Source organism: Columba livia, unplaced genomic scaffold, assembly GCF_036013475.1.
Source record: "Columba livia isolate bColLiv1 breed racing homer unplaced genomic scaffold, bColLiv1.pat.W.v2 Scaffold_153, whole genome shotgun sequence".
Taxonomy (NCBI): Eukaryota; Metazoa; Chordata; class Aves; order Columbiformes; family Columbidae; genus Columba; species Columba livia.
In genome coordinates this window covers 30,627-37,863 of record NW_027043049.1, presented here as the reverse complement: position 1 = coordinate 37,863, position 7,237 = coordinate 30,627, and the positions used below count along the sequence as shown (strand labels likewise).

At 51.3% G+C, this 7,237-nt stretch overlaps 1 long non-coding RNA gene across 1 annotated transcript; it reads left to right on the top strand.

Annotated features, from left to right (window-relative positions):
* Positions 1-684: 684 nt before the first annotated feature.
* LOC135577854 (uncharacterized) lies at positions 685-6,838 on the top strand. The gene is made up of 3 exons (XR_010469379.1): positions 685-1,387; positions 1,801-1,946; positions 6,694-6,838. It is a non-coding gene; the product is annotated as an uncharacterized LOC135577854 (long non-coding RNA).
* The last annotated feature ends 399 nt before the right edge of the window (positions 6,839-7,237 follow it).

Here is a 7,237-nt window from a genome sequence, read left to right as displayed (position 1 = left end):
CGGGGAGACTGGACGGGGCCGCCCCGGTCCCGGCTGAGGGGGGAGGCTGGAGGGGGAGGGACGGGCTGGGTTCGGCAGGAGGAAGGCGAGGGGCAGCCAGCCGCAAGAGCGCGGCCCCGGGCCGGGCAAGGGGCGAGGGGGAAACACGCGGGCGGCTGTGAGGGAAGGGAGCCCCGGGCTGAACGCTGCGCGGGGCTCGGGTGGGGCCGTGGGGCGGAGGGGGGAGCCCGCGGTGCCGCAGGGCAGAGGGAGGAAAGCGAGCGGGAGGGGGCAGCGCCGGGTCGGGAGCGGCGCAGGCGGGGCCGGGGCCGCCGTGGGGGCGCCAGGGGGCGCGAGGGGCGGGGGCGGCGCTGCCGCGGGGAGGGGCCGGGAACGGGGGGAGCGGCGGGAGCGGCGGAGGAGCCTGAGGGCGGGACGGCGCGGAAGGAGCTTGGGCGGGAAAGGCTGAGGGAGCTCAGGGAGGGGGTGACATCGGGGAGGCTTTGGCGGGAAAGGCTGAGGGACCTCAGGGAGGGGTGACATCGGGGAGGCTTTGGCCGGAAAGGCTGAGGGACCTCAGGAAGGGGTGACATCGGGGAGGCTTTGGCGGGAAAGGCTGAGGGAGCTCAGGGAGGGGGTGACATCGGGGAGGCTTTGGCGGGAAAGGCTGAGGGAGCTCAGGGAGGAGATGGCGTCGGAGAGGCTGCAGTGGGCAATGCTGAGGTAGCTCAGGACGGGATGGCACTCACGTGTGGTTTCAAAGGGAAATGCTGAGGTACCTTGAGGAATGGACGCTGGGCTGGGAACTATGAACACATCAGGTTGGTTCAGAGAGTGTTCATGACAGAAATTTGTGCAGTGAAGGATTCCAGCAAAGAGAGGGAGAAGAGCCAAACTTAGATCAGGCCTCCTAGGCCGCCTGCAGGTTTGGGGACAGGGATGACGAGGTTGTTAATCCGGTCCTAACTGTTTCTTTCTCTGTCCCTCTCTTGCAGCACCTGACTGAATGGAGGAGCAAGTGGACGGGAAGCTCCTGCGCCACACACAGATCACATTTGTTACTCTCGCCCTCAGAGACCCGGAGATCCAAACCGTTCGCATGGTGCCTTGAAGCAGCCTGTGCTCACGCGCTTCTCCCAGGGAGAAGGCGGAATGGCAGTGACTGGCCACGTTGAGCCACAGGGTGCACACTCTGCAGCTGTCAAGCCCAGCTCTGCGTCAGCTCACACCTGCGATTTTGCGCCGCACACGCGGATTTGAGTTGTCGCTGGTTGTTGCAGCGTTTGGCTTTGGTGAGGACAGCGTGTGTTTGTCAGCAGATGGTGTAGGTGGAATCTTGAGGAGATTTGTACTGAGCTGTGACATCTCTAACCCGTGGAACTGGGGTCCAGCAAGTACCAAAGAGCAGGTGAGGACCGTGAGCATTTGTACTGAGCTGTGACATCTCTAACCCGTGACGCTGGGGTCCAGCAAGTACCAAAGAGCAGGTGAGGACCGTGGGCATTTGTACTGAGCTGTGACATCTCTAACCCGTGACATTGGGGTCCAGCAAGTACCAAAGAGCAGGTGAGGGTCGTGGGCATTTGTTCTGAGCGGTGACATCTCTAACCCGTGACATTGGGGTCCAGCCTGAGCAGGGCACGTGCGGAAGCTGTGCTGCAGGAGGGCAGAGCTGAGGGGAAGGGCTGTGCGAGGGGCTGGTGCCAAGGCAAGGTGGGCGTGCTGTGGGGTGTGGGGAGGTGTCAGCCCCGGACTCAGCCCCTGTCTGACTGTAGTGCCCTTGGGCTGGTGTAGCTCAGTCCTCCATGTGTTTCTCTTCAGGTGGAGCAGCGTGCAAAGGAAAAGCAAGGAAGGAGGTGAACCTGTGAGGAAGAGTGATGGATAAAGAGGGTTGGAGCGCACCTGCCAGTCAAGAGGGATCAAGAGAGAAGACACCGGTGGTGGAACCGCAGGTCAGGAGAGCTCAGGTCAGGAGAAAGGTGATTGTGGCCGTATGGGTTTTTCTAGCTCACACACCAATGAAAACAGTTTGGATAATAAAAGAAATGTATGCAAAACCAATAATTCAAGGCAGAGAATGTTTATATGCTATGTGTGCGATAGACCTGAAGGTATATTTCTTCCTGCAATGAAGGAGAATTCGCAATAAACGCTGCTGTCAGCAACGACCAGTAAGCGACAAGACTGTATTTACTGCTGCCTCTGGTCGCTCACGTGAAGTTGTAATGACGTGGCTGAACTCAGATACCCAGTGCTGCAAACACAAGGTAGAGAAAGAGACCAAGGGTCAAACAAGTTCTTGAGCTGACAGCTGTTGGGATCGCTGTGAGGTGTTCTGTAACAAACCTTGGAATGTTGGAACTGGCTCATATTGTGCAGCTGGCATCCTTAACCGCCTGGAAGCTTCTTTTCTTAAGGAAGGGGATAATCCTCTTTTGATGGCTGAATTGAGAATGCTATGGTTTCTAATAAATCACAGACATCATGGTTTTTATGCAATGCACACCCGCTCTCGCACGGCCCTTCCAGGACCTCTTGCGGAAGGCAATAGGAGGGCCGATGCACAAGCTGTGCTGCTCACTGTGCCTGAAGCCTTGCAGCAAGCTAAACGATCACATGAATCCTTTCACCAGAGTGCAAAGGCGTTAAAACGACAATTTCAAATGACAGTGGGTCAGGCCAGGAGCGTTCTTATGTCCTGCCCTGATTGCCAGCAGTTGGCACCCGTGCCATCCAGAGAGGGTGTGAATCCAGGAGGGATTACTGCCAGTGAAGTACGGCCAGTGTTAAAGAGTCTCTTTGCCGACTTTTCGGTATCATTTTCTGGCGACGAGGATGGGATGATCTGCCTGACCTGCCGTGGTCCCCAGGATCTCTGGGACCTTGTGCCGGCACCGGGGAATTCCCGGAAGGGACCACAGATCCTGGGACCAGCTCGGGACGCGGGTAAAACCCCATCAATGAGATAAGGCACCTTCATTGTCTGGTTGGGTTGGCACGCTGCCTGCGCGAGACGTGGGCGACACCAGCGCCTTGGGTCTGCGCATTCGCGTCTGCGCATTTAGTCCAGTACTTACGGTTCACTGATTGTCTGTTAATGTGATTGTGAAGTAGGTAGTGGACAATCGGCAGGAGGATTCGGGAGAAATCCCCCCGGGCTGTATTTTCTGACACTGGAAAAGGATCGTTTGCTGTTCAACAGGGAGTCAACCAGGGAGAATCTGATTGAATATTGTAATTAATGTGGCCACTGTAAATAACATTAATATGCTGCACAGGTCTAGGTGGGTGTACTTTGAGATGTGTAGTATAGTGATATGCTACATGTAGTATATAGTAATGTATGTATTTTAAATCCTATATTGCCTATTACATAAGGCATATTACACAATACATAATGTTACATATGCATTGTATTTATCCCCTTCAGATCCATTTGTTTTGAAAAAGGATAATCAGGGAAAGAAATGGAAACCAGTCAAAGGTTTGTTGAAGAACAGCTATTGGTGTAGAATACACAGAGAACATGAGGTCAAAATTGTCCCTGGGTCAGTCCAGGGTGGGATCCTGATGTCCTTATATCGGGGGACAGGCTGCATTGGTATGGACAGTGTATTTTATACGGGATTAGACACGCTGTGCCTAAAGCTGTAAATACGCCAAAACCTTCTGAGATTAAACAGGATCGTGAGGCGTCTCCCACTGAGTTTTTACACCGTCTTAAACCGACAGCTCAGTAATATATTAATATAGGTCCTGACTTGGAGAACAGAGAATGAGAATTCTTAGCTGACTGGGAGCTCATTATTCTGTGTTAAACACTATGCAGGGAATATTAAGTAGCGATTCTGTAACAGTTATGGGTGCCACAAAAACTGCGAAACACGGCCCTTTAACCCACTGCTTAGAATGTTTGTGTGTGGAGTCTGGTACTTATTGATTGTGTGCCATGTGTCTTCTCTTGTGCACAACGAATGGTTGACAAAAGCTTTAATGGTGCAGTGGCTGTGCAGTTACACGCTGCTATGGCTGCAATTGTTGAACAAAGAAGGGGAGATGTGGCAGGGTTGTGACATCAGGCCTGTGAGAAACTGCAAGAGTCACAGCGTGAGAACAAGCGCTGGTGGAACAACACAAGCAGCAAGGGCTGTGTGGGACATGAACCATCAGGGACAGAGGGATTGATACGGGATTGGTACATCAGGGACAGAGGGATTGATACGGGATTGGTACATCAGGGACAGAGGGATTGATGCGGGATTGGTACATCAGGGACAGAGGGATTGATACGGGATTGGTACATCAGGGACAGAGGGACTGATACGGGATCGGTACATCAGGGACAGGGATTGATACGGGATTGGCACATCAGGGACAGAGGGACTGATACGGGATTGGTGCATCAGGGACAGAGGGACTGATACGGGATTGGTGCATCAGGGACAGGGACTGATACGGGATTGGTACATCAGGGACAGAGGGACTGATACGGGATTGGTACATCAGGGACAGAGGGACTGATACGGGATTGGTACATCAGGGACAGAGGGACTGATACGGGATTGGTACCTCAGGGACAGAGGGACTGATACGGGATTGGTACCTCAGGGACAGAGGGACTGATATGGGATTGGTACCTCAGGGACAGAGGGACTGATACGGGATTGGTACCTCAGGGACAGAGGGACTGATACGGGATTGGTACCTCAGGGACAGAGGGACTGATATGGGATTGGTACCTCAGGGACAGAGGGATTGATACGGGATCGGTACATCAGGGACAGAGGGATTGATACGGGATTGGTGCATCAGGGACAGAGGGATTGATACGGGATTGGTACATCAGGGACAGAGGGATTGATACGGGATTGGTACATCAGGGACAGAGGTACCTGATGTGTCAAATACAAACCTGAGTTTGTATTAAATGTCTCTCTACATCTTAAAGAGAGTCTGTGCCTCATCTGCTACACCCCTTTATCTGTTTCCCTAATTATGACTTAGACTGTATTTACCATTGTAAAAATAAAGCTTTCCCCCCTATTTTTTGTCATGTAATTAGAATTAATATTGGATATTGGAGCCCGTCCTAGCTAAACTGGAAAAAAGACAGCAGCCATGTGTATTTTTAACTAAAGATGAAATCAAGTCTGCTGGCTCATTATCTTTAAGTGTTTTACTGTGATCTCCTCCCTCCCCAGGTTTTGTGTCTGTGGTATCAAGGCCTGACACCCACGGCCACAGTGGATGAGTCACCATGGGCACAACACCAGGAACCCGCCTGTTTGTGTCCAGGATATCCACTCCAGCAGACACGTTTTAGTAAAAGAGCACATCATGGAACTGAAAAACCCTCTAATTGTGTCATTATGCACATTCACTGCTCTTTTTTTCTACTTTATAGCCTTTGTAGGTTTTTAAAATTAACCAGTTTGAAAAGGGTTTCTGTTTTGGCTCTGCACACGGAGCCTGATTTTCCTTCTCTAGGGCCTGTTACCCAGTTCACCGCACTCGTGTGATCATTGCGCTGCACGTGGGCAAAATCAGCCGTGCCCTGTGTTTCTCCTGTAAAATAGTAAGAACGCTGATATAATCGTGCCAGGAACTGCCTGCACAGGGAATATTTGAAGGAACCCACTGCTAATGGATTTTTAATTGGTACTTGCGTTACGGATCAGATGCAACAAAAATCCATACTTTCTTTTATCCTTTGCTATACAGGAGGTGGTTGAACTTTTCTATAGCAGATTCGATCACTTGTTGTAAAGCAATGAAATAAATAACTTAGGCTTTTTCTATGGATAAACAACGTTTAATCCAATTCCTTAATTGTATTCCTTAAACACGTGTTCATTAGAGCATAAGCAAAACAGCGCTGGGTGCGCGGGGGCTTCGCTCTGCCCAACACGCACACCTTGAAACACTAAGAGGTTTGCTTAAATACAGTAAGGTGTTACATATTCACAATGACCCCAGGAACGCCTGTACATATTCATAACCTTTCCCGCTTCTTATTAAAATGAGTCTCAGAGAACCATTTCCATAGTCTCCTCCTTGACCCTCCCCTGTTGCGCCTGCGCAGGGTCTCTATGGGTCTCTATGGTCTCTGTGGGTGTCTCTGGGTCACTATGGGTCTCTATGGTCTCTGTGGGTGTCTCTGGGTCACTATGGTCTCTGTGGTCTCTATGGGTCTCTATGGTGTCTGTGGGTGTCTCTGGGTCACTATGGTCTCTGTGGTCTCTATGGTCTCTGTGGGTGTCTCTGGGTCTCTATGGTCTCTATGGGTCTCTATGGTCTCTGTGGGAGTCTCTGGGTCACTATGGTCTCTATGGGTCTCTATGGTCTCTGTGGGTGTCTCTGGGTCACTATGGTCTCTGTGGTCTCTATGGGTCTCCCAAGTTGCCAAGTCAACTGAAACCAGACTGGCCCCCTTTTGCTGTCCATCTTGGCTGTCTTGTCTCCTCAAGGTTACAGCTGGTGCTGTAAAACTTGTGATCTTGGCATTTGATGGGGTTCTGGTTTTTCTTAACACAACCGGTTACATGTGGCTCTAAACTAGATACTCATTATGTGGCTTCAAGTGTTAGTTCGTTAGTAGGCCCTTATTATGTGGTTGGTTAACCCTGAAAATGTTAGCTCCCTCTATCAATATAACCTCATAAACAAGTTTCAGAACTTTTTACATAGAACTTACCCACCTTTTCCTTTTTGCAGGTTCAGAGCCCGAGCCTCAATTGGTTGTATCTGTAAACATCAAACATCTCAGCATGAATCACAACTGCATTTCTCACGACAGAAGTGCCTGAACTGCACAGCTTGCCTGGCAGTGCAGAGAGCAGGAAGTGTGGTGAGTCCTGGGCCCTTGGGGACATTTCCCCCTGTTTTGTGTCCCAGTCCCTCCCTGCTCCCTCCTCTTTCCTACTGTGCCCTTCTTCCTCTTCATCTCTTCTCCCTCTGTCCCTCTGCTGCTTCCTCACCTATTCCTCCACCCTTCTGAATCTCTGTGCAGGGTTTCTCGTGTCTCCCTCTCCGTCTCCACCCCTCTGTGTTCTCACCATCCCTGGTTTCTCTTTGTCGTCATTCTGCTCTGTTGCTCTGTCCTGCTCCGTGCCCCATCATTTCTCACTGTATCCCTCTGTCCTGCTCCCTGCGCCTATTCCTGCCCCTCTTCTTTTTCACTCCCTCTCCATCTTGCTGCCCACCCCAGGATTTTTTCCCAATCTCTATTGTACCCCCAACCCTTATTGTTCTTTCTCTC